Genomic DNA, 27,426 nt, shown 5'->3' with positions numbered 1-27,426 from the left:
AACGCAGAGGCCCATTGGAAAAGCTTCCCCTCAGTTGCGAATAAGGACAACCTTATACTAGCATCCTTCAATTACAAAGAGGCAATCTTCCTAGCCAAAAAAGATACTTATAACAATCGGATCTCGCAAGCGAAGTCAAGCACCAAAGAGCTCTTTAAGATATTTCAGGAATTAGAATCACCTTCTGCTCCACCTGATACCTGTATCAAAGATAGTACGCCTTGTTCCAATATTCAAAAAGCTCTCTTAGATAAAATCACCATGTTACAAAGTAAAATCAACACCAAAAAAGTAGTTTAGCGACATACTTGGAGTATAGTACTCCCATTGGAACGTCGGACCTCCCTCAACACACCCACAAACCTTTTAGCTTCTCACCACTTTCCATCAAAGAGGTAGAAAATATCCTCAAACTTAAACCTTCTAATTGCCAGGGTGACACGTGCCCAGCCCCCATCATTAAGGAGTCTACCAATGAATTAGCACATTTCATCACTGCCCTTACACACACCTCATTCAACACAGGCATCATGCCCGACAACCTCAAGGATGCCTGGGTCCTCCCCTACTCAAAAAACTGTCATTAGACACAAGCACCCCTACCAGCTACAGGCCCATCACCACAGTCACCTTCTTACAAATAATTCTGGACAGAGCTGCCTAACTGCAGATCCAGGATTATCTAGAAACTAATAACCTCCCGGGCCTTAGACAATCTGGTTTCTCACCTGGGCATGGAACTGAAACAGCCCAAATTGATTTCAAAACTCAAATTGAAGGCTTTAAAGATAACGTCAAGTTGGCCCTCTTACTACTGCTTGATTTATCGTCGGCATTTGATCTGGTTAACCATCAAATTCTTTGCCAACATCTCAAATCCGCAGCCCACTTTTCTGACAAAGCTACTACTACATGGATCAGATCCTTCTTGGCGAGTAGATCTGAGGGTCTTTTCTCCATTCGCCTCTGCCGAACCTTCCTCAGTCCTGTATGGGTCCCACAAGGCTCATGTGTATCACCCACACTCCAACGTCTTCACGAAGTCTCTCTTCGATGTTCTTGACTATCTGAGTGTCACCTACACAAATTACGCAGATGACACCCAAATACTCATCCCTATTACTGGAGACCACATAGCTGACTCTAAAGCTCTAAACAACGTCTACCTAGTCATCAAGGCCTGGACGGCACAACACACGCTCTATCTTGACGATAAGACAGAGCTACTCCTCCTTGGATCCCAACCTAGACTCAACAGATTAGATCCCACATTCTAATACTTCATCTTTGATGGCAACATCATAAAGGTGTCCAGCGACACAAAAACCCTAGTCCTATAGCTTGATTCTACCCTATCCTTAACTAGACAAACTAATGCCATAATATCTTCAACAGCCTACACCTGTAAACTTATCACACGGCCTGTCGACCATTCCTCACCACTGCTAACTGCACCACCCTTGCTAGAACCCTCATATCAAAACTCGACTATTAAAACGCGCTCTATCTAGACCCCCTTCAACAAAACTTAAATAAGCGACAGATAACACAAAACAGCGTCATCTAGGCAGCTCTAAATATCCCAAAGAGTAATCACATCTCTGACACCAGACATGGCTTACACTGGATGTCAGTTACCCAAAGAATCACCCTTCAACCTCTAACTCAGGCATGAATGCCTGGCCAGCCAGGCACCAAAATACCTGGCCAACCGCTACACACCCAACACCTCCCATCGCCCACACAGAGCAGCCCAAGTACACTGCCTATCATTACCGAGGTTCAAGCTGCAGAAAGCAGCTGGTGGCAGCTTCCCGGTGCTCGCCACCAAGCTGTGGAATTCATTACCTATCTCACTTGGATCAGAACCCTCATTCCACTCCTTCAGAAGTAAAGTTAAAACTTGGCTTGTAGCGCAGGATTGCTAAAGCCAACGCCGGACACACTGCCCATAACAAGACACACTGCTCTCTACTGCTTTGTTATGCCATCTTGTCAATCACCACTGTAAATATTTTACTGTATGTAAATTTGATCTGTAAATCTTATATATGTATATATAGCATCCTCTGTATATTTATGCTTCTGTAACCTTAAAGTAATGCGCCCAGATGCCTTTGGGCCAGGTGCGCTATACCCCCCCCCAATCCTGTGCAGGGAGGTGGTATTGATCTGGGAATGGACCCTGACAGAGGGGTTATGGATTTCCTTGGTCCATCTCCCAAGGGACAGCAATGCGTAAGCGGACCAGCTGAGCCCCTTGGGGTTCGACACCTAAGAGTGGGAGTTGCACATGAACTCCTTGTTGCCCCTGTTCCAGCACTGGGGGTTTCCGGGTCTGGACTAATTTGCATCTCCTCTGAATTTCAAGTGCCCCCTGTTTACTTTGTGGGCAGGACGGGGTCAGGGGTCTCTGTGAGATGCCTTTCAGATCTGCTGGCACGGCCACAGGTGTTATGCGTTCCCTCCTCCTCCATTGCTCCAGCAGACCCTCTGCAAATTCTGGGTGTCAGTGGGCTGCGACCTCATCCTGATTGCCCCCCCCCTGGCCTTCGAGTGCTTGGTTCTCGGATCTGCTGCAGTTGCGCTCCCAGGGGCCTGTCCATCTTCGGATTGTCAGCTGGGGCTTCCTGGCGCAGCAAGGTGGGGCAGTGGATCACCCAGACAGACTAGCCTTAGCGGCTTGGATTCTTGACCAGCTGAGACTACAGTATGCTCAATTTTCAGAGGACAACTGGGACATCCTACGGGAGGCACTCTACTCGTTCTCCATATAAGAGCAAGTGGACTAGGTTTTGCCACTGGCCTTGCAACAAGGGGCTGGACCCCATCACTTGCTACCGGGACAACATGCTGGCATTCGCTGCGCATCTAGCTTATTCAGGTGGATTCCTGCCGCACCTATTTTGCGGCATTTGGCACCTACAAGAATTCCCTAGAGCATGTTTTTTCAGCAGCCACCCCCGTGGTTAAGGTCCACCTCGAGTTGTCGAGACTTTTTCCTCCAGTGCAAAGGCTGCATCCGGTCTAGGAACTCAACGTGGTTCTTGCGACCTTTCAGGGCAAGTCTTTTGAGCCGATGGCCTCGGACTTCCGGCTGGTGACACTAAAGACAGTGCTATGGGCAACGCTCACTTCTACGTGCAGGGTCGGCGAGCTGCAGGCGTTGTCATCATGCGAGCCCTATACCACGTTTTTTAATGACAAGGTCATCTTGTGCGCCAATCCACATTTTTTGCCCAAGGTGGTCTCTCTTCCATTTTAATCCGGAAATTCTTCCCGAAACCAGTCTGAGGCAGAAAGGGCTTTGTATTCCTTGGACCTAGCCTGAGGCATTGTTCATCACTTTCGGGGGCATGTCTCCTGACACATCTAGGCCATTTTCGGAGGGGTATGCAGTCATGGGGCAAACCAGTTCCTGAGGGTATTCATGGCCGTGCGGTCAGAGCTAAGGCCATGGCCATTGCGTTTTCGAGGCATGCTTCTTGGGATGTCATCAGCAAGGCGGCTACTTGGCCACTCTGTTGGCCTTCTCTAAGCACCATTTGCTGGATACCAGCTCCAGGCGTGATGCAGAGTTCGGTCAGGCGGTTCTAAAGAACCTTTAGGCTTCTGCCTAGATATGAGGCAGGGTGTCACAGCTCCACCCTATGGTCTTGTTTGGTGGAATCACCCACAAGGATGGAGGAAAGGGGACGGGATGTATGAGTAATTAAAGTTGCTCACCGTAGTGACTAGAGTACTCCTAGTCCATAAGCCCCTTTCCTCCATATGTTCCACCCACCTTCCCCCGCTTGTATGCCAGGGGATAATGTATTCAGTGTAGCCTGGCATTTAAGCATCTGATGTGTTCAAAGGGGACTGAGGTGAGGTGCCAGAGGGCGGTGCCTCGGCAGGAGTGGGGGTGTTCCCACGTCTGGAGCCATGATCCCACGCACTAAATTAAATTTAAAGGGGAAACTCAATTTTTTTCACTGACTGAGGTTTCGGTACGGTCACCATGTTGGGGTAGACCCACAAGGATGGAGGAAAGGGGGCTAGGAGTACTCTAGTCACTACGGTAAGTAACTTTAATAAAATCATTGCCGGACTCCGCTGAAGATAACTTCTGAGTCACTGTATGCATACGGTGAATGGCGTGGAAACTTAGGCAGATCCTGGATTTCCACACCCTGCACTACTTTGCTGTGATAATTCGACATATCAGAATTGAGGGAAGGAGGCAGACTTGAGAGGTCAGGCTCCTTCCTTTTTATATTTCTGGCCTAAAGGAGAATGAGCCACTAGACATCGTGGTCATCTGAAGGGCTGATGGGAACAGCTGAACAGACAGCTTTTCTCATCCGCATATGGAACCAACGCTGAGTGTAAAATGCATATCCGAACATGGATTGCTGTTGACTGCATTCAGATGCTGTTCCTTGTGCATCACAAATAGTCGCTGGAGCTGCTTCAAGACCCAGTGATGCACACTAGGACCTTAACTCTCTCTCACTTACATCTAGATGGATAACAAAGGGTTTGGGCTCAATGTTCATAACTGGATTTCTAATATCCTCCCTTGTTTGTGATGACTGGTTTAGGGCTTCTTGATTCTTTCCTCCAATCTATAGATCTGTGCGAAAGGGGTGAGGAGATAGCTGGTGCGCAAGAGGGCTCAGTTGCGCAAACCCCAATTTGGGGAACTGACCCCGCAACAACTCATCTTCGTTCATTCAACAAGTTTCACTTTACCACTGCATCCCAGTTAAAGGTTATATACTTCATCTGTTCTCACCACTTTTTCTATACTAAATTGGTATAGGTTAATTAAGCTCTCAATCGGGGACCCATGCCAAGCACCAAGCACATAACATGTGAACGAGTTTGCTTTTGAGACCATCCTACGGGTTGTTTTCGAGAAACTGTGCTGGACGCACCTGTGGGGGTTTCTCCCTCCCACCTGCACTGTGTCTGATGCTCCAAAGCCAGTGACTAAACCTTCGAGAGCAGCAGGCAAATAATGACTCGGCTGGCAGCTCATGCGGTCAGATGGAATCTCGCCTTTCGAGTAATGATTGTCTCTCCTTCTAACAGGCATGTGTGCTAAGAGCTGCTGTGCCAGACCAAGCACACAACCCCATACTGTTCAACCCTGGTGCTTGGCTGCTTTCTCACCTGGGCACTATCCCTGCCTGCCTTCAGATTGGAGGATCCAGCGCCCTGTGTCGACTGGTGCTTGGTTCCCAGGGGAGACATCTGGTAAGGCTTTTCCACCTAGCCGGGACTCGCGATGCTGCGACTGCGGTTTGCTAGGCGTATTGTGTGCTGCCAGGATCCCCAGAGCACAATGTGACTGAAGTACTGGCATACCAAGAATCGTGCAGCAAGCGTAGGGGTATTGCTATTCTTGTACGAGAGCTTGGACTCTCGGAGTTAACCCTTTTTTTACATTCTCATGGGCCTAATTTTTCCTGGGAATACAGTTGGGTGGTGTTGGAAAAACGCCTCATTTATCAATCTTGCTTTGCTTCACAATTAATCATTAACGGTGCATATAATGCCACCAGCTTCTTTTCTGAGAGTGTGACACTCGAACTTCATAAGTTGTTAATGGGATTTATGCGAGCATGGTGGCAGGTGGCTCGGGTTTGTTTTGTTTAGCTGTCATTGAACTCATCCAGGTGTTTCTGCTTTGGCCCTCCCCCTTTATCTGCACCCAGGCATTCCTTGATATTGTCTCTAAATGTTGGTGCTTATGTTATCCTTTGGCATTTTTAAGCAAGCCTCGTAAGACTGCTTCGTTATTGCCAACCTCTGTTCTGTTTGCATGGGTACATTGTTTTTTTCCTCTTTGATTCTCGAATGCCACGTACATTCTCACCACAAACCCAATCCACTGCCCCCCCTTCCCCCACCCACTAAGAACTAATGACCTATACTTCTCCAGCATGGGATCCTTTATCGATTCACATGCTTTAATTTTCCCCCTTCGTTAGACTGGGAATAATTAAAGCATGGGAATCTATGAAAGACACCGATGCTGGAGAACTACAGTTGTTGGTAAACAACACATTTTTAAGCTAGAATGCCCACGGCGGCAGTCTGGATCGACCAGTAATGGCCGAGGGCTTAAGTTGCAGGCCTGTGCTAAGGGGGTGCTATACACACCCCTACACCACATATATTCTTGCTATTTGCACCTGCTGGATCCCGAGTTCTAATGGTATTTTCTTAAAAATGAGACCATACCAACGGTGTGCGTTCTTAAAAATGAGACCATACCAACGGTGTGCGTCTGGGTCGCAGAAGACACTGTCACAGAAATATAAGGCTGGCTCCAGTTAGCCGGACTTCTATTTCTGTGATGCGACAGTCAGGACTGGTAGGGAACTAGAAGTGGAAGCTGATGTACAGGTGTGGGACTGGTGACTGGGAAGAGAGTATTTTTGGGGTCAGAGCAGGCGGTCAGAGATGGTGGGGAAGGACGATGGGGGATGGCGGAACATGGCAGACCTGGGAAAATGTGCTGGCCTCAGGATGGGATGCATGCTTGTACCTTTAGATTCAGTCTGCGTTCCTTACATCCCAATTGGCTGGTGCCTTCTCATCCCGATTGGCTGGTGCCTTCTCCCCGAGTGCTAATAAATACTAGTCAGAAGGCTACTGGGAATGTTGTTGAGAAACGTATGGTTTGGTCCAGTACTGATGTTGGACAGAGCATATCAATGGAAGATGAATGGATACTGATGTCCTTAATATCTGACGACAGCGTAGGGCACCGGCCTCCTACTAGATTGTGTTGGTCTTGGTCGTTGATGGGGTTCGGATGTGATATGCTATTGACGAATGGGATTTTGGTACAATGTCAGGTGATCCTGAGACAGGTGCAAACCCCAAAGTCAATTCATGTCCGTCACTTTCAACCCTTGCATAATGTGTACCCCTTCTTTTGTAAGAAGGGGCAGCAGCAGCCAGAGTATGTGTCTACCTGCATGGGGATCACGAGTTAGACCTCTAGCAAGCAATGTGTAGTAATCTAATAAACCTGATTGGTGGACAGTCCAGGGTTTAAGTCTGTCCATTATCTTTTCGATTGGAGCCCTGTTGGACTGCCACTTCAGGACAGGTGCCCATCAGCCGGTAGTTAAACTGAAATTCGCAGTCCGAGAGAATCACTTGAAGATGTGGAATGGAAGTTTGGTAGTAAGTCTCCCAAGCAGCGAGCCAGCTGCCCAGGATACCTGTTCAATAGAAGCGGGGAGCGCTGCCTCTCTGCTTTAAATACTGTATTATGTGTCTATTATAGGCCTGGAACTATTGAAAGCAGTACAGTTGAAGCGCCTGGGCCTTTGTGAAGGATTTCGGTCTGTGTGGTCTCTTTTGTGTTGCTAGGGCCCCCTCCTTGCTGCACCCCACAGCAGAGCTGGTAATGCCAGCTGCCAAGAGGCCAGGGCGAGGGGGCACGGCAAACTTAGTACATAGCCTGGTTTTTGTACCAAGGGGACTGCGGCCATTGTTGTCATGCCTTCTCACTCACTCTTATATGTGATTTCCTTAAAGAGAAGAATATATTTTCTAGAAAAAATATGGTGTATATATTCTGTATACACATGTTGCTCAGTTCCAACCTTAAATCGTGCGGATGGCCACTGCGTCGCCTGTGTGAAAAATGAGTCCGCAGGTAGTGCCTGAATGGAAATATTTCAACAATGAAACAAATGGTGATGTGGCAGCAATACGCTTTTATTCAGAAAGCGGAAAATGGGGTTTGATGCTGAATGGATTGGCAGCGACGGCGAGCGCAGAAATCTCGGGCTGCCGTGATCTAGGCTTTAGATGGGCTTTTCAGGAATAATGCTGCCTTGGCGTCGTGCCCACCAAATGCAGCCAACGAGCTGATCTCAAGCAAAGGGACACGGGGCCGCCTTTTCAAGAGCTTGCCCTGCTCGATCTGCACTGCACCATCGTCCCCTGCCAGCGTGGGCCAGCTCCCTGAAAGGGCCTTTAGACATGAGATGCCATGAATGGGGATAAACACTGCTGGTTGCTCTGGGTTCCGTCCTTGCCACGATCCGTCTTGTTCTCAAAAGCCTTTGTAACGCTATTTCAGTTTGCCGCGCTAGGGTAGGAATCTTAATGAGACCCTCAGGTATATCTTAACGGCAAGCATTCCCTGGTGTGGCAATAATGTACATGCGCCGCTCTGTAAACCGTTGGGTTTCATTTACTTTTGCTGTCAGAACCACCTCACGTTAAAGAAGCATCGTATAGAGTCAAACTAGCCTGTAATAAACAAAACAAAAACAATTCTGATAGCTACCTGGTGCCTCTCGGCATGGATAGCAACTTTTAAATTTACAGGCAGCGGCTGTGATGGGGCTGAAACTTGTAGTGCAACCTTTGAACCAGGCAATGCCATAAGAGACATCACAGGCACGCGCCGTGGATGAGGCAATGGCTATGCCGGTTTATTTTTTTTAATGACCTCTTGCCACAACTAAAAAGCGACGAATAGAAGGCTTTACATGATTAACAAACGCTAGCTAGCCTTACTCTGTGCATCCTTGCATATGCCACACATTGGTGTTAGACTCAAGAATGGCTTGCAGTTGGGTGGGTCGATCCTGTAGGTAATGGGGCAGATGGGCTAAAACATTGTGGTATTGAAGGCTGCCCAGAGCACTGCGCGCTAAGGATTAATTCAATGCCTTGCATCCACCACTTTTGTAATGCAAAAATGCCTTTCAAATGTGTAACCTGGACGGCGTGGTGTTGAATCCGGGACGGCCGCAGAGGGAGTCCCAGACCGAGGGGCCTGCTGCGGGTTGGGCGAACACCCCTACGGGGGGGGGCGTGCATAGGGCCATATATTGCGGGTTGGGCTGAGACCCCTACAGGAGGGTGGGGGGACGGGAGATGAGAGCCACAAGGAGTGTTGCTCAGGGCCATGTCTTAGAATAGACAACATGGCGAGAACCCGAGAAGGGGCGAACGCTCTCCCGAGTTTTCCGCACCGTGAAGGGGCGGAGGGACCCATAGGCACGGGGACGTTAAAAACCACAGAATTGGAACGGCGTCTCTGGTGCCCATTTATCAATGGCCATACAGAGGAAAGAGGGGACAGACAAACAGATGACTACGCCGAGCAGGGCACGTTACATGAAACGGAATGGGCAGTACCCGCTCCCCTTTCGTGCTTGCAATCGGAACTCGCATACCTTCCCGTCCAGCAGCATTCCAAGCTGGCTTGTACCTCATGGGAGACCGGGGATGGCAAACAAGGAAATTTCACCGGTATTGACGGAAAAGACATCACAGCAACCTTCATTAGAAGAGAAAGGGGCGGGGCTTGTGGGCATATTTATAGACTTGCCAACCAAACCTTCCCTGATAGGCCAAAACCCCTCCAGCCCCGATTTAAAGGTGAAACCGTGTGTATTTTTCGTTCAAACTCTTGCAGAATCTCAGGACAGAAGGAGAGAGCCACACCGGAGACGCACTGGGCCTACGAGGACTGACCAAAGTCCTGATTATTTTTTTTCCACCCCTTAATACAGAATAAAAGGCTACTTAAGTTCAAACCACCTTGCCTTCCTGCCTCCTCTTTACAAAATTGGTGGCAGGGGTGGGATCTGCAGCACGCAATGGAGGCCATAATAAAAGCACTAGCAGAAGGCCAACAGCAGCTTCAACAAGCCATACAGGTTCAATCACACCAGGCGCAGACTGATCGTCAAACCTTGCAGCAAGCCTTACAGATGCAAGCCGCCAGTCAAGATGCTCTAAAGAAGGTGATTGAGGCTGTGGTGCCAAGTAGAGGAAACCCAACGGTGGGTAAGACAACACCAGACCAACTTTGGTAAAAGCCATTGATATTTCTTCAGCCTTCCAAAAAGCAGGAGCAGTACGAGTTGTTGACACCGATCTACCTAGAACAATTACCATGAAGGGATATGGAACCGGCGAACAAAGACCCATTCGAGCAGAGTCCAAGATTATACCATGGCCGAGTGTAAGACAACTTCTGTTTTTCGGCTGTGGGTACTGGGGCCATACAGCAAGGTTTTGCCCCAAGAAACCCAAACCAGCTGAACCAATGGAAATCTGGTTCATTCAAGGAAAGGGGTTCCGGAGAAGTCGAGAGCCCTACTTCCTGGACGTTCGAGTAAACAGAACACCTAGACAAGCCTTCCTCGACAGCGGAAGTGAACAGGCGGCCGTCAGACCGGAAGTAAGTGGGCCAGGGGTAGGGGTGGAGTCACAGATACTTATAAAATGTGTTCATGGGGACACTAAGTCCTATCCATCAAGGAAGTCACAATAGAAGTAAAAGGGGCTGGGTCTAAGATGAAGATGCCCCATTTGCCAACACCGATACTATTAGGGACAGACCTTCCTTAATTCCCAGATTGTGTAAAGGAAGCGGAATGGCTGCAAACTGCTCCATTCTCCCAAATAGATATGAGTTCCCCATATGAAATCCCACAAGAAAAGCAGAAATTAAGTCAGAAAAGTAAAGGAGTGGGCTGAAGGGAAAAAATTCTCGGGATTTATAGACTGGTTACCCGAGGATAAGCAACGTGCTTATCGTAGTCAACTAGGAACTGATCCTACATTGAGAATGGCCTGGGAAGTCCATTGAGCATCCCGAGGAGGGTTCCACATATCCGTGGTTCAACTCATTAAAAGGACTTTTATATCGAGTGACGAAGGATCAATCAAACCAACAGGTAGAACAATTTTTGGTACCCCTCAGTTATAGATCAACAGTGATAAAACTAGCACATGATGAAACAGGAGGGCACCTGGCCAGGGAAAAAAACCCAGCCGCCGCTGTGTTGTGCTCTCCTGCTAGGTGAATGGCAGATAGAGAGATCTCTTCTTGTATTGCCCAGAACCAGAGCTGCATTTGGGGGTAAAGACACCGATCCAGGTCCCGGTTCAAGGCCCTCAGGGTGGAAAAGGGGAGGGGGTGGTGAGGAGGCCCTGAAACAGCCCCCCAAGGTTGGCTTTCAACCCATGAACATTTCACCCACGTACGACGACCAAGAGTCCTTTCATGCTGTCCACGAGGATGACGATGACAGCAGCGCAGTCGTGCCATCCTCAGCAAAAGGACGTTTCCGTGGACTTTCTGTTGACTCTCCAAACCCTGGTGACGAAGATTCAACAGGGGTTGGCACCAGCACCGACACCCATGGTGCCGCAGGCTGCTGATCAGCCTCCACGTAAAAAGAGAAGGCATCATCCGATGCCTCTATCAGCCTCCGCCACCATGTCGGGACCTGACTCCTCCAGCGGACCTGGATACGGACACTGGTACGAAGACGGCCATGGGAACTGACACAGATTTTGTCTCCGAGGACGATGATTCGCCACATTTGGATGCTCCTCATAGTTTCTTTATCGGACGAGATGGGATCGTTCCACTTCATGATCTCCAGGGCCTCCAAGCTGTTCAAGCTTGTGCCCAAGGAAAACAAGAAGATTTTCTTGTATCAGCGGCAAGAATCCAAGAGAAAGACTATCATGGTGGTACCCTTTCTGGGTGACATTTGGGAGGAGGGCTTGGCCCTCATGACAGACCCATGCACGGCTCCAGCCAAGCAAGACAGGTTGGAGAAGTAGTACAGGGTGCCGGACACCACGCCCAAGCGCCTGAGGGCTCAACAGTCACCAGACTCTGTAGTGTCGGCTTCTGCAAGGAAACATTTGGCTAACTCGGCCTCATCGTCCTCAGTCCTTCTAGACAGCGAGGGAAAGAGGATGGACACCATGGGGAAGAAGGTAATTTACACAGTGGCACCCACAATCAAGGCGGCCAACATCCTGGCCCTGGACGACAGGGAGCTGTGGTAAACACTGGGCCCAATACTGGAGTTACTCCCTGATGACAAGATAACGCTGACAGAAGACGTTCTGTTTCTGGTGGCACATCTGAACATAGTGGCGTCCCTAGCTTTCCCCTCAGAAGAGCGGGTGCTGGCCATCCTTTGGTCCGCCATCAAATCGGCAACCAGTCTGGTCATCAAGTCGCTGCTGGCATCATGTCCTCCTGCATACACCTGATCCCGTTTGCAGGCTGCAGATGAGGCCACTCCAGGAGTTACTGGACTGCAGGTGGCACCAGGCCACGGGCAATTTGTCTGACAAGTTGAAGCTCAACCTGGAATTCGGGCAAGCCATCCAGTGGTGGGGGGTGCACTCACCTTCTGCAGGGTTCCCCATTCCGGGCCTCTCCATTTCAGGCAACATTCACAACGGATGCCTCGCTGGACGGATGGGGGTGTCCACACCGAGCTGTCCCACGCCATAGGCATTTGGCTGCTGGAGTAGAAGGATCTGCACATCAATGTGCTGGAGCTTCAGGCCCTGTTTTGGGCCCTCATGTCGTTCTTGCTGCTGCTGAAAGGCCAAGTGGTGAGGATTTTCGCAGGCAACACACCATGATGTGCTACATCAGGAATCATGGCGGGACCTGATTCCCCTGCTCTTTCCTTGGAGGCACAAACCCTATGGCACTGGGCGATCTTTCAGAACATGTTCCTCATGCCATTTCATCTAGCAGGTATAAAAACACCATAGCTGATGCCCTCAGCAGGGAGCTTCGGTCCGATCACAAATGAGAGTTACAGCAGAGCCAAGTAACCAGTCTGTTGCGCCAATGGGGTTGTCCGAAGATCGATCCAAATGCAAGCAGTTCGCCAGCAGGTTCCCTCCACCGGGGATCTTGGACACCTTCTCGCTCAGTTGGGAGGGTCAATTCCTGTATGCTTTCCCTCTGATCCCCCTCCTGCTGCACATCATCAACACTTTGAAAAGATGACACTGCAAGATGATACTCCTCGCCCCAACGTGGCCCCGCCAGATTTGATACCGGGACCTGCTCTGCCTAGCAGCGGTGCCTGATATCAGACTGACTCCTCTTCCCGGCCCACTCTCCAGAGAAAATGGAACATCCTACATCACGATCCAGCGTCGATGATCCTCACGGCCTGGCTCATGCAGCCTTAGAGTTTGGCCACTACGACCTTCCGGTGGAATGTAAAGCTATTCTTGCCTAGGCCAGAGCGCCCTCTACTCTATCGTGCAAAGGTCACAAAGGGAAACGCTTCACGGTGTGGTGCAGGATGCAGGGCATCTCACTTCTGCGTTTCTCTGCTCCCCAGCTCTTGCCGTACCTGCTTTTGCTGGCCAAGTCTAGTCTGTCCCATGCCTCCATCAAGGTGCAGCTGGCCCCCATATCTCGATACACCCGTTCACCTACAAGGCCATTGTTATGGTCTCACAGGCTCAGCAAGAAATTCATTAAAGATCTCTTCAGGTCTTTCCCTCCATTGAATGCTCCGGGCCCGGTGTGGGAGCTCAATGTTGTCCTCATGGGACATCCATTTCAGCATTTACCTCATGCTCATCTCAAGTTTCTTTCATGGAAATCTGCGTTCCTGGTAGAGATCACTTCGGCCAGGCGTATCGGGGAAATTCAGCCTCTTTCCTGCAAAGACCCCTACTTATCGTTACAACCTGCTAGGGTGGTGCTCTGCACTCACGCCTCCTTAATGCTGAAAGTCCTTTCTTGAGTACCACCTCAACAAACCTTTGGTGCTTCCAGTCTTCTTCTCAAATCCGTTTTTTGCTGCTGAACGGTCACAGCATATGCTGGACGTTGCTCATGCCTTAAAGTTCTATGTGGCCCGTGCAAGGATTTCCGGAAGACTTCCGAGCTCTTTGTGAACTTTGTTCCTGTGAATCGGGCGAAGGCCCTGTCCAAGGCCTCTATATCCAGGTGGCTCTCCATCTGCATCATGCACTGTCATCGTCTGGCCAGCAGACCCCCTTCCATGTCGGTCGAGAGCTAACTCAACCAGAGCCATCGCTGCTATGACGGCATTTCTCTCTGGGGTTCCCCTGCTGGACATTTGCAGGGCTGCTATGTGGAGGTTGATGCACACCTTCCAGAAATTTGACTTTGTCTACAGGGATTCCAGGGCAGAGTCCAGAGTCGGCCAAGCAGTGCTATCCAACCTGTTTGCTTGAGCTGGTTCCACGGGTAAGTGTTGCACTTCTGGTTGGCCTCACCACCTCCCGTGGTTATGTTACTGCTGTATAATCTTATTAATGAGCATGTGAATCCATGCCAGACCCATGCTGGAGAACAACAGTTACAGGTAAGGTAACTATTTCCATATTCACATTTATATTGTTTGCCATCTGCTCCTGCTCTCTGGAACCTTTGGGTTAGATAAACTACAGATGTCATTGCATTGTTTTCCATGCAGTGTAATCCTGTTCCTAAATTAACCGTATTTGTCTTTCTTGGCATAGTCTCTTTATTCTTGGCTGGTAATGAGATCATGTAAGGCTCTTGCTGTGCCCAAGAGCAAGATTTATTTTGTAAAATCGAGTAGAACGGGCAGAGAATATAAAATGAGAAGCCATGCAGGTAGTACAGTTGCAGCCCTTCTGGACAGTAAAGCCTGGAGTACTTGTATTTTACATTACCCGAGTGGGCTCAAGATTTTTCAATGCATTTCACTCGTTTGGATACAATGTTTTTTTAAAAAAAAATTTAGGGAGTAATCAAGGAATGCCCCTTGCAAAATTGGATTTTTTGAGGTCAGCAAACATCTGTTAACTTGGAAGCTAACGTAATTTGTGGTGTTCTTTTATTAAGCGCTTAACACTGTAGATCAGTCTCTACGCGAAGGGCTGGAATTTGTGTTACTCTGTTGTCAGGCTCCCAAGACAAACTCGTTACCCCTGAGCTATCCTACCAGCCCATTCTTTGCAGCTAGTAATTCGTGTAAATTGAAAGCTACATTTTTACCTAAAAGTTCCTCTTCAGGCAGTAATGGGATTAGATCACCATTCTGTGGCACTGCTCTGCCGGTGACACTAGTCCAAGCATGCGCGTGCAGCCGTTTGGCTGCAAGCAGAGGGGCAGGCGATTACGTCCACTTATACCTATTCTTTGTCAGACAATTTGTACTCCACATTTAGTTGTTCCCCCACCCCCGCCCTCATTTTATTTTCTTGGGAGTATTTGGTTGTTTTTATAGAGTGAAAGGGCTGTTATGCCACTTAACTGTAGAGCTGCTACCCATCCTACAATGATTGTGGAATTGCAGGCATGAAAAGGAAGGCTGCGCTTCAATAAGGGCTCACTTTACCATCACTGATAATGTTTTAGATAGAGCTGTGCTGGGCTGTTTTACTGTCGCCGAAGCCCTTTAATTATTTCACTGCTAATGTTGATGTACTGATTTGATGTACTAGACTTCTGCAGAATGCTTCAAGGGGCGTACAGGTAGTAAATCTGTGTAACTTATGTATTTATTTTTCAAACTGTTATTGTTCACCGCCTCCTGACTCCTCGAAAGAGTCGATACAGATCAGTAATTTAGCAATAATGACATGGGAGAGGAGGGCTAGTATTCGAGAGTTGAAGCCCTGATGGCAGGCTTGTGTTGTGGCTAAGGATCAATCCCAGCACGGCCCCTTCACAATTAAAACTTAGCACCCTGAAAAATGTCTTACAGACGGTCTTGTTACATTGATCATGCCTGCTGGTATGTGCCTGTGTTCCAAGCAGCCTTTTACTGCTTTGGGTTTCAAACCCAGAATCCAGCCTTCACCCCTCCCTCCAGCAGTCATCCTTTGCCTCCTCCATCCTGCCTCCCCTCTGTTCCCACTTTCTGCTCATTGGATCATCATTGAAGCGGATGAGGGGCTCCTTGAACCTGTCCGCCATTTTCATTGCAGCCATCTTAGTTGTAGGACAGTGGCGGCTGATAGATTTTTTCAATTGGAAGGGGTGTAATGGTTTCCCACAAATAAGCAGGAACAACCGATTGTAGCATGACCGAGCCAGAACCAACCAAAAATGCTTTGGAGAGGAAGGGTTCCACATCACAACCCCCAACCCCCAGACATTTGTTTAAATAATGGGATAAAATTGTGCATTTTACAGTACACTTTCTGTGAGAAATTGGTTAACAAGTGACAGTACCTCATGAAGGGGGAAAAAGTCGATGCAAGTCAGCAATGGCGCACAAGAGCATTTTCAGGATTCCTTTTCCCACAATATATGCTGGTACAAAAAATATTTTCACGCTGGTCCAAAGTAGGCCAGTGTAGCCATGCAATAACACTTATGTTTGCTTTATCATTAATGCCCAGTAAGTAATATCATCCCATAGTCAGAATAGGTATTCAGGCGCTGGCTGCCAAATGACCCCCATCCCAAATCTGCAGTCCCAGGGCTGGAAAATACACCAGCATGCACACATTTATTCAGCATTCACTCGCTCATTCCTCCACACACACCCAAAACAAAATACACTTGCCCGTTGAAACTTGCACCTATACAACATATACATACTCTCTCTCCTTCACAAATGCACATAGACATGCATTCATGGTTTTTTTTTCTCCCTTACCTTCAGCCCCGGTCCGTACTCTGCTCCTCAAGCTGCCTGCCAAAAAGACCATCTTCTTCCCACGCAGCACAAAACGGGTCCCAGGAAGAGGGAAGTGTCATTGTTGCTGTACGAGTGGAGGAGCCAGAGTGTCTCCCCGCTTACGGCTGCAGGCAATCTGAATGTTCGGGGAGGAACAATGGGGTCCCTTATGCACATTCAGACCTGCAGTTACCCGGCTTTTATCCCCCATGGGCCTTGCAAGGCTAGGGAAGAAAAATGCCCCAACCTTGCATAGCTCCTTGGGCATGTGTGCAGAGGAGCCCAAACTGATCAAGGGGAATCATGTTGCTCTTTGACAGTTAAAGCCTGCAAAGAGCAGCTGGGGGAGCGCTCCCTGGTTTTCACTGGGTGTGCGTGGCTCGACCATAGTAGGTGGTGGGTCAGTGCCCCGTTGTGCATTCTGGACGAGCCAGACCGGTTTGGGTTTTTATTTTTTTTATTTTTTTTTTAGTGAAGGAATAAACCAGTCTCAACTCTGCACGCCCATTGTTGGCATTAGCAACCCAGGTAAGTGGTTGCAGCGTTGTTAATGGACTTCCTTGTCCACCAGGCTTCGGTCACGCCATCACCTTTCTTTAGCTCGCCCCGGGAAGCTTTTGTCAAGAGTTTTCGGCTTCCCCTCTGTCTCGTTCTCTCACTGTTGATTTGCTTGGCCTCACATGACAACTTCGTCCTTGCATCGGAAGCTGCATGTCTCGTTCAGTTGGACCTCTAGCTGGTTTGAATCTCCCAGGCTTCACACTCTTCCTTGTCTCCTCCCCTTACTTTTATGATGCTGCCGTGGGACTTCACCGGCAAAGCATCCAAGTCTTCTTTGCAATGATTGTATCCTGTACTGATCCCAGCCTCTTCTTCGTCTCAGTACTACAGAAGTACATTGCTTTCGCTTGATTCAAGGGTTCAACATGACAATAGGAAATGTGAGTGGTTGATGGATTACAATTGGGTGGGTTAGAGAGTTTCTATTCAGAACTAGAGTTTTTGTCCCCATGGGGCGGGGGGGGTCTCTCATGGTGAGGTCCCACTTACCTCTACCCCTAGAGAGGGTATTGCATAGCAGGCTCACCTCCCTAGTCTAGCAGGGGAAAAAAAAAACCAGGGGAGAAGTGACTGAATCACGCGATTCATCACACTAGCCAAGTGAGACCAAGATGGTACTCATTCAGTTGGTCTCTATTTGATCATCTTTGACCCCTGCACACAACTAGCTACTGTGTTATGTTGCGAGAGGAGAACTTGCACTGAGATACGCCAGTAGCATATAGAACCTGTAGAGTTGGAAGTTGATTAAGTATTAACCTACTACCTGGTGCTGGCAATCGTGAGATTTCTGTTGTGCCTGGCCACCACTGATGGTCCGTCTCACTCATACTGGTTTGGTGTGCACCACAGCAACAAACGGATTAAAGTCTGCATTGTATAATGGCCTTAAACTGAGTCCTTAGCATTGACTAACAAAGCATGGAAACAAATTAATTGATCACCTTTTGCATGTTTCGTGTGCAGCCACATGCAAACTTAGCGTTTGAGCCTCAACGTAGTGGACTATTGGCATACAAATGAATGTGTGGCAGTGCTTTGTTGTCCTTTTCTCTATATAATAAGATATGGTTCATGTCCCTAGAGTGTTGCATTCTGCCCTCGCCCCTTTAAGTGGAATTGCCCTGTTAACCCACTGCTTGGGGTGCGGTTTTTACCATTTTAAGCACCTTGAAAGTCTGCCTTTGCATACTAAACTACGCTTAGAATAGGATGACTTTTTGCTTTCTAGCTTTGTTTTATCAGTTCTTGATTAGTCGGCTGTAAAGAACGGAAGGGTGATAATTCCATGTCTTCGGTGGTAACTTATCTAATGGTGATGTCTGTATTACTCGGACTGTATAGAGTGCCTCGCAGGGTACAGGCAAGCTTTAGAATTGTTGTTCATAACAGGGACCGTGGATGTAAAAGGCGGAACTTCGTTTGAGAATTACTAAGGGATACAAAGCCATGGCTGGCAAACATGAAAATAAAGGTTAACCTTTTCTTCTTGGGGCCATTTATTTTGTTTTGGTATTAATAAAGTACATGGCATGCTTTGGAAAGCAGCACAGCACTGTTCTTAGATGTGGGATTGCATGATAGGAGGAGGTCGTTTTAAATGAAGGGGAGCAGTTGATAGTTATGTTCGCTGTAGGGGTCCTTTGTCGGATTGGTATAAGCGTTTTTGGAAAGGGTTTGTATTTAGCTACTTCCTGAATTGCATCGGTATTAAAGCCAGCGTTATGTGAAATAGGATGATATTGCACAATCTAGGGCCGAGAAGGATTGTGTGTGTGTTTTGTACAGTTCTGTATTTCAGTCATATCTGTGGTCGCTGTTGGAGAGTGCCAGTGTTTTCATTAGTTTATAGCTTATAAAAGATGCAACCAAATGTAGCAACATTGGTTAGTAAGGAGAGCAATTGAAGTGTGGCTTGTTAGGAGTCGTACTTGCATTGTTTTTTAAGAAGGGTAGGTTTCGATGCAGGCACTACTTTCAAGGAAAACGGAGCTGACTGCAATTTCCATCTCACAGTTGAGGTGAGATCAAATGAAGACTTGGGTACTAGGCATATTACACCATTAGTCCCCACATTAAACAGTCAAACTAAGTAGTGACTCTGAGCAGGCTGTCGGGATCTTTTTTCATTTTTATGTTTAAAGAAAGATTGGTGCTGGGGTGAAGTCTATATATTTGGCATAGGTGGTCTTGCGTGGATCCTGGGTTCATGTCGTAGATCCAGTATTGTATGAAGGGATGCTGATGCTTATTTGTGTTTAGTATGAGCTCTGTCTTTGTGACGATCATCTTAAGGTTGCCACTCAACAATCTGGAACTCGGATGAGGAACAGGCAGGATTTGGGATTTTGGATGTTATTGGCCCATAAAATCGAATTTATCGTCTATATTTCAGCTCGGTGGATTCCCTGATTGGCTACAAGGGACCCAGGGATTCCATTTTGCTTTATTTATGTATTTTGGCTTTATAAGTACAATATTTTCTGGGGATTAAATGTGTGCTATACAGTAGGGTTACAGATAACCTAGTTTAGGCCAGGCATGCCGTCTTTTTTTCTGTTTTGCACTTGGTGGTTTCTAGCCTGGCTAGGGTTTGCCTTCTTTTGCTGAGTTGACCTCCTGAGGTGTTGATCTTCCCTGCCAAGCACAGTGGAATCTGAGTGCTTACTGCCTTGTAAGAGATGCAGCAAGATTTGAAAATAATGCAAGCTTGGAGGGACACATGGAGCTAACTGGATGGATGTAGAGTGGCCACAAGTTTTCAAATATTTTGATGTGCAGCAGGATGCATATAACTCTTCAGAGTAGTACTTTTTTTTTTTAGAGCGCTCAAGTTTCCCAATGCCCGGGTTAGGCAGGTTTGACTGTCTTGTGTTATCAGGGCTAGCAGGAAAAGTAGATGCTTTATGGGATTGGGTTTCAGGCAGGTGCTTCACATCATATTGGGATGTCGGGACATTTCAGGTGTTTTAAGTCTTGGGCTTTATAGATGGCCGAGTGCCCTCTGGGTATTGATGAATTTGATTTTGTGGCTGTGCAGCAATTCTCACAGGGGAAAATGCATACATTGAAGATTGCAGAGGAGCCAATGGAGCCTTGTGCAACCATACCATTGACTGATGCTGAAATCTGAAAGGGTCCATCAGTGTGAATTGTGCCGATTGGAAACATACAATTCTTTACGTAAAGATTAAAGGTCTTTGGCAAGAAGATTAAACCCTTGTGACAATGAGGGTGACTTTAAGGTAATCTAGAAAGACCCATCTGCTCATCTCTCAAATTGAGGATGCTGTTTACTTTTGAATTCTATAAAGAGGTCTAGGAAGCAGCAATCAACATCGTGTAAAATGCACGGTCATCGGTCATCTAAATTGTGGCCCTTTGTGTTGCTGCAGGATTTGAAGCCAGATTGATACATTGGCAGCAGAGTGTAATGTGTGTCTGAATTTGTATGGCAGCTCCCCCAAAGGATTTGGGCTGTTTTCATTGAGAAGTGGAAGGGACCTTAAATAAAGTGATGTTTTGGTGAAGTGAATCATTGGAGTGAGTACTTGGTTATTGATTTCAGTGAAACGTGTACATAAGTGGTGGCTTTGTATCAGGAGGAGCTGTTTGTAAGTTCTCTATGGTTCGAAAGCGGTCCCTTGTATCTCATTTGGGGGTGTGGTGGTGTGGAGGTGGGAACAGTGGTGGTGTGGAGGTGGGAACAGTGGGTCGTATGGAAAGGGGTCAGAGTAGTAGGGTGAAGGATCAGAGGGTGGAGGTAGGTAGTGGGGCAGAAAATCGGATGAACAGAAAAGGAAGTATAAGGGGGACAGTCGGTGGAGCATTAGGGAGGAAAGTCTGAGGATGAAAGGGAGAGTAATGGAGACCGAGGGAGAGGGACTTCGGGTGTTTATGCTGTTTGAGGGGGGTTTATTATGGATAGGAGGTACATTGCATGTTTAATGCCAAACTTTCCTACTTTATGTAACTGCAGCCGGTAGGCCCAAATCCTGCAAACTCCATCCCTCTCCTGGATTTCCACTCTAGGTCTTTCATCTCAAGCCCTTAGGGCTACCAGTTTGCAACTGCTTCCATTTGAAGACTCTCAGTCAAATGACAAAGGATTTTGGCCATACTGCCAATTGCTTGACAAAGCTACTCTTTGTCTCACGAACCCCACTTTACATTGGACTTGTACAAGGCCTGAGTCTCCTCATAGTCTGTCCCCAACATCTAATTGATCGAGATTCGGTAAGTTGGAAGGGCTGTATATTGTGATCTGTGGCAGCCCTCTCTAGATGTGTACATAGCCACTGAAAGGCTGGCATGAGGAGAGTGCCACCTGGTTCCCGAATCTGCTGGTATGAATCCAAAACTCACCTTCCTCTCAAACAAAACTATTTAATGACTTTTCCCCTGACCCATGTGCCACCAGTCACTCCAGACAGGACTGGTCAAGAATCTCATAAACACTCATACATCACCTCGACAAACAGACTTGAACGGGTAGGAGATGGGAAAGATGTCCTAAAGCTGGCAGGCACCCTCCAGCCAGGACGTCTTACTTCACCTAACCTACAGGCCTATGCCATAACATCGTTGCCGGAGTTCAGTTTCAGACATCCGTCAAGCAACTGCTTGGCGCCACGAGGTGATGCAGATGTAAGAAATGTTTCAATCTGGACAGCGGGTGTGTTCCAGAGTCGAGTGGTCTTGGAGGTGGCCTCTCTGGTGAAAATGAGTATGTTAGAGGGTATGGGCTGCCTGTGTGTGGGTAGTGAGGGAAGATTGAGAGAGCGACGGTGTGATTGCTAGACCAGTGCAATCCACTGATGTCATCCATGATGTTTTTACTGGACCAGTCCAGGTTCTGTATACCATATGCAGTGCACATTCATGGGTGGCCTGGGAACCAAAAGCGGGCCAGGAAATGTTTTTCAAGGTGACCGCCCATTACACTGTGCGAGGGAATTTATCCAGCAAGACCCCACCCCTCTGTGTATAGTTTAGGGGAGTTCTCGTCAAGAAAATTTGGAAAAATGGGTTTAAATAATGAATTTTAAAACCATTTGTCTGTACATAGAGATTAAAAAGTAGCAAACAAGCTGACAAAACTTGTGCCGAATAACATTTTGCAAACTTAAAAACGTAAGCTTTATATTTCTAAGGGATGAGGAAAGATGGAAGGAGAGAGTTGTGACTGGGAAAGAAGGTAAACAGAGCGACAAACAGGGTACCAACACAAGAGGTGAATGGTGCACAGAGGCGTAACAGGAGTTCAACTTAACGTAGGAAATGGAGCTCGAAGTTCAAGATAGCTATGTCTTTACACCTATGTAGGACTGCCAGGATGCCTTGAAATCGGCGCAAATGTGACTTTTCAAAAACCTGATGAAATAAGAAAAATGTAAGAAGGTGAGGGGAATGGAGAAAGACGGGTCGGGTGTGGGTGGTTTTCCCTTATATTAAAAAAACGGGAGAAATTATATATATACATTACATTGGTACAGATGAAAAATCCACCAGCACCGCGGGCACCAGTGAAAACGTATGAACCTCGCATGTCTGTAAAGTGTGTCGAGTTTGTGAGCAATTGGGGTGTCTGCCATGACTGCGAAGTCGAGGGTCACTGGTCATGCAGTGATGAACAGGGTGGTGGGTGTGACTGAACAGTCCCGTGGTGCGTTACTTACTGGGATCCTACAGAGTGGTAGTCCTGGTCTTGCCAAAGCCATAATCGGTTCAAACAGGAGGTGTCCTTCTGTCATGCCGCTCTTTAACAGTTGCCTGTGCAGAGGGGTGCCACCTCACCAAGAACGTATTATTGACATACACTTTCCTGTATCTAGGTGCGGCAAAGAGGGCAACTTTGGTTTGTGTTCAAGTAGTAACACATGAGAATTGGTGGGGAATGCTGGCTAACTTGTTCACCTGCCTCGTCGTCTGGGCCGGTCTGTGGGCTCTGGGAAAAGAAGACGGCCCTGTGCTCACTCATCACAGTATCCTCACATCTACTGAAAGTAAAATGTTGCTCACAGGGCAACGTGAACAATGGTCGGAAGCATTTCCACACATGCATACATATTTAAGCAAAGCCTGATGCATACATATTTAAGCAAAGCCTGGTAGTGCAATTCGCAGATCAGTTTTGTGGTGTCGGCGACCAATCAAGAGTGCAAACAAAGATTAATTAAAAAAAGGCTCTTCTACAGAAAGCGAGATAGTATTTTTTGCCTCATGCTGTCAAAGCCATTTAACAATGTGATTTATGGGTTACATCACTTCTGTCCCTGTTAATGAGATGCACTTGAAGGAGTTCGTGAACATAGGATTGTAATGTCTGGTGGGTGGCCACCTTTTGTACCATCGAGCAAGTGGATTTATTTTTGGGCGTTTTACGACATGCTACATGTCGAATCGCAGCAGAGCGTGAACACCACAAACCCCTTCTCACAACAGAGTTTATGCAGATGCAGGATTCTTTAGGTATTAATGGTGCCACTGCACTGTCATTAATAGATGCAAATCAATTGTTGTATTATGGGATGGAGTGATGGAGAGAGAATTTGGAACATTGACTGTGGGGCTGTCCTAGGATGTTAAGTATTCTGGAGACGTCAGTTGGAAGAGTTGTTGGGATTGAGCTGGTGGGCGTTATCATATGTACTTGCTGTTTGCATATCTGCACGTACAACACATACTAATTGGACAAGTTTTAATGACTGGACTGAACAACATATCATTGAGACGTGATGGCATGTGTGCGCGGTGGTGATAGGAAGAAGGTAGTGAAAGAGAGAATCTGTGCCTTAAGGATGATGTCACATGCGTGACAGGGGTGAGCCTGTTTGAATTGATGAGCGTTAGAAGAGGAAATACAATGGCAAATGATGCATGTGGAGAGCAAGAACGTCCGAAATAGGGTGGCACGGGGTGAGGTTAAAGAGCGGATGGAAGTGAGGAAGGAAAAGGTATTGAGAAAACTCAATAAAAGGACTGGTAGAGTTTTAGAAACAAGTGTGGGCGACTGGGTAAGGATTTGCAAAGGTGTGATGAGTAGGAAGGAGACCTGTTTTATTCAGATCCTGTGCTGGTGGAGAAGCTGTTGAAAGGAGGACGAAGGGGCGACAAGTGTAGAATCTGGGCAGAGAGTCAAAGGTGAGGAAACATTCTTATGTGCAAAGGGTGAGATGAGAAGGGAAGTGAGGTGTATTGTATTATGGAGTGATGGAGAGGGAATTTGGAACATGAGTGCCCGGATGTCGTAGGATGAGTATTTTGGAGAAGTTGTTGGGATTGAGTTATACGGCTGGGGGCAGGGGGTTTTCTCTTATGTCCTTGCTGTCTGCATATGTGCACGTACAATAAATCCTACTTGGGCACGTTTTAATGACTTGACTGAACTTCATATCATGAATCAAGTAACAATAGATCTGTTACGAATATTGCAGTGATGGGTAGGAAGTTCAGCATCTAGGTTTGGGCTCATTACTGAGATATGGTCAGTACTTAAGCAGCGCCCAGTAGGGTAAGTTGGAGTCTCATGAGATTCGTGAGTGTATGGGATATTGAAACCTCATTCTAAGTCTAATGCATTTGAATGTAAGTGTCCCCAGAAACGCACCCCCCCCTAGTGAGAGGCAGTAATGGACACACCCAGAAGGGGAATGAGGCCAGGACCAAGTGTGGGTGAGATCAAAAAGAGCTTTATATAATTCAATATAGGGCATGCAAAGGACTCTGCAAACTCAGAGAGCGCTCTGTCTGACAATAGCAAAGACAGTCAGTTATATTACAAATACACATCATGCATGAGGTAAGCTATAGGGGCCAGAGAGTCTTAGGGATTGGGTGGTGATGGCTAGGTGGTATACAATGTATACAGTTGCTTCTCCAGGATTGGCGGACGTTGGTGCTGCGCAACGTGGGGTGGGAGGTCAGCTGGGCTCATCGGGGTGTAGCGCCGGGCCGGACATGCCTTGTAACGATTGATAACTAAACTAACATTTCCCCTTTTGGCCACACATTCCCACCCATCATTCTTCACACTTCATGTGTCCTGTTGATTTGCAACTCTTGTAAGCGCTGACCTTAGATCAATGCATGGCCAGGAACATTGATATGCGATCTGGAGTGTCTCAATATATCAGTTTGGGGAATAGCTGAGGTTCAAATAATCAGGTCTCATGGGCATGGTCAGGGGTATGGGTGCTTGACAAACCATCCTTGGCAATTTCGGTGAGGGATGGTATTACGATACGTTGGTACATGTGTGGGTGCCCCCATTTCTAGGGTTAACTCTGGGTCGATGGAGGTACTACTGGCCCGTGGGGGGCGTGTGACTGGTGCCTGAAAGGCGGTGGGATTTAGGACCAGGTAGCTCGTAAGTCATGGAGTCGGGCTGTGGCGGCCTCTGACACGGGGGAGGGTGGCGGATGCTTGAAACGGGTCCAGCAGGGTCAGGAGGGAAGGCAGGGCTGTGCTGTTTGAACACAGTCTCGGGAGGGCCTGGGCAGGAGGAGGGGGAAATGGCCTAGCAGCTCCGTGCGTGGCATCTTGCACGAGGCGGTTTACTGTCGTATGGGTGAGGGGCGACTAACAACACATGGGGTTTCTAAAAGCACCTCATATGTATTTGCATTAACATGGGATACTAGCTGGGGAATCATACTTTTTTACATAGCATTTCACATCTACAGTTGACATACGAACATGAGGTAGTGTCAGGCAGGTGTGTATAAAGGTGTATAAAGAGAGCAACACAGGTTATTGTTCAGTTATCAGCTGTCCAGTCTTTGTACATCTCTTCATTATATGCAATATCGGTTGCACATTTTTCTCTTTACCCGTTCTCCTTTACATTAGCAGCGAACGTTAGTCAACAAGGCACATATTACATAAATGGTTTCTACACGTTGCAAGGGTTTTCGGGGTGGGTATGGGTGTGAGGCGCCACGCCGTCTATAGTTGGGGGGGCTTGGTGCAGGGGTCAGGGACTGCAGGGCTGGTCTGTTACATCCTAATGTTCCTGTCCATGGCTGAGGCAATGATGTACTGCGGAAGGTTAACAGCTACAGTGTTTTATTGTGTTGTTTGCTCGCGTCTGGTGACTCGTGAGAACTAGTCCTCAGCGGATCTGCTATGCAGTTGGAGGTGGGGGAAGTGTGGGCCTCTGTGAGCTCGGTCAAGTGGGGGTCACTCTGCAGCGTTCAGTGTCTCTGCCTTGGGTTAGATATGCACGTTTCTAGCAAGATGGGGATGGCTTAATACAAGATGGCGTCTATGCTCTGCCACATAACGTGGTGGTGCAGCCCCACGTGTCGGCCTGCAGCCGCCACGCCGCCTGGGCCCGGGATGCCGGGGGCTGCCGACGAGTCATGGGTCTTAACCAGGGTGGGACATGTAGTGGGAGGGGGGTCTTATTGACCTGCCCTTCCCTACACATTCTAGAGTGTATAGAGTTGTTGCATGCAAATAATTTTTGAAGTGGGTTTTTAACATGTTTACTAATTCCATCATCTGCGCAGAGACTCACCAAGTGGTAAGAGACCCATTGCTTTTGTGGTGGAAGGTGAGTTCCACTTCTCGTGTGACTGAAGTGAATTGCACACTCTTGATTGTTGGGAGCAAGTCTGTTAGTGATGATCAGTTGCCAGGGATCGAGTCCTGCCATCAGCCAGTGACTCGTCAGGTAACTACATTGGCTACCATTATAAACATGCACCAACGCTCCTATCTATCGCAGGAAGTGAAGCTCTCTGAAGGTGGTCAACCAGAAGTCTCCACATCAAAAACGCTGAAAATAAAGTAATGCAAAAAAAAACATTGGAACCCAACCTTCCCCTGCTATACTACTGGGTTTCCAAACAGTCTAACACTTGCATCAGACTAACCCCATCCCTCCAAACCATCCGGCAGTAACTGAAGACACGTCTCTTCATCACAGAATGAATGCTGCCACCCTGTGCTCTTCTCAAGGAATAAAGGTTCAACGGGGTTATGGTATTTTATTGTAGGAAGTGAAGTTCATATAATGTTGACGAGGCCCCATTTTCAAGTTTGTTTACATTAATTCAGGGGAACAGATTTTAGTGCTTGGCGTCGTTAATCTGGGCAGATGGGAACCGTGCCCAGTGCTTACAGTCACAACACTCCTCCTCCAAAGCGTTGTGCCACAAGCGCTCTCAAAGCTCCTACCTTCCTAAGGGTAACATTGAAGAATTTCACACGTTTATTTAGCATGTATCAACAAAATGTCAAGAATATTTTATTTTGTATTCATTAGCTTTGACAAATAATGGACGTTAGAAAGTGCAATCATGAACTGAACTGAGCACTTCACAATGATCATTTGAACTGTAAATAAACACATACGGGTTTCCTTTGAGCTCAAGACATTTTTTTCAAGCTCTCGTAATGTTGGGAGCCCCCGAGCCCG

The 27,426-nt window shown here is 47.6% G+C and overlaps 1 protein-coding gene across 5 annotated transcripts in view; it reads left to right on the top strand.

Moving 5' to 3' along the window:
- The window catches only part of HIC2 (HIC ZBTB transcriptional repressor 2), a 429,272-nt gene that overhangs the window by 354,529 nt on the left and 47,317 nt on the right, over nucleotides 1-27,426 (top strand). Inside the window, exon 1 of one of the 5 annotated variants that reach the window (XM_069619962.1) lies at nucleotides 5,064-5,241. The exons of the other annotated variants lie outside the window; for them this stretch is intronic. The gene's annotated coding sequence lies outside the window, so the exon portion shown is untranslated. Of the gene's footprint in view, nucleotides 1-5,063; nucleotides 5,242-27,426 lie in introns of those variants that run through there. 5 annotated transcript variants of the gene reach the window in all.

This window comes from Ambystoma mexicanum, chromosome 10 (assembly GCF_040938575.1).
Source record: "Ambystoma mexicanum isolate Mex_15411 chromosome 10, UKY_AmexF1_1, whole genome shotgun sequence".
Taxonomy (NCBI): domain Eukaryota; kingdom Metazoa; phylum Chordata; class Amphibia; order Caudata; family Ambystomatidae; genus Ambystoma; species Ambystoma mexicanum.
This window is presented reverse-complemented; position numbering and strand designations above follow the sequence as displayed.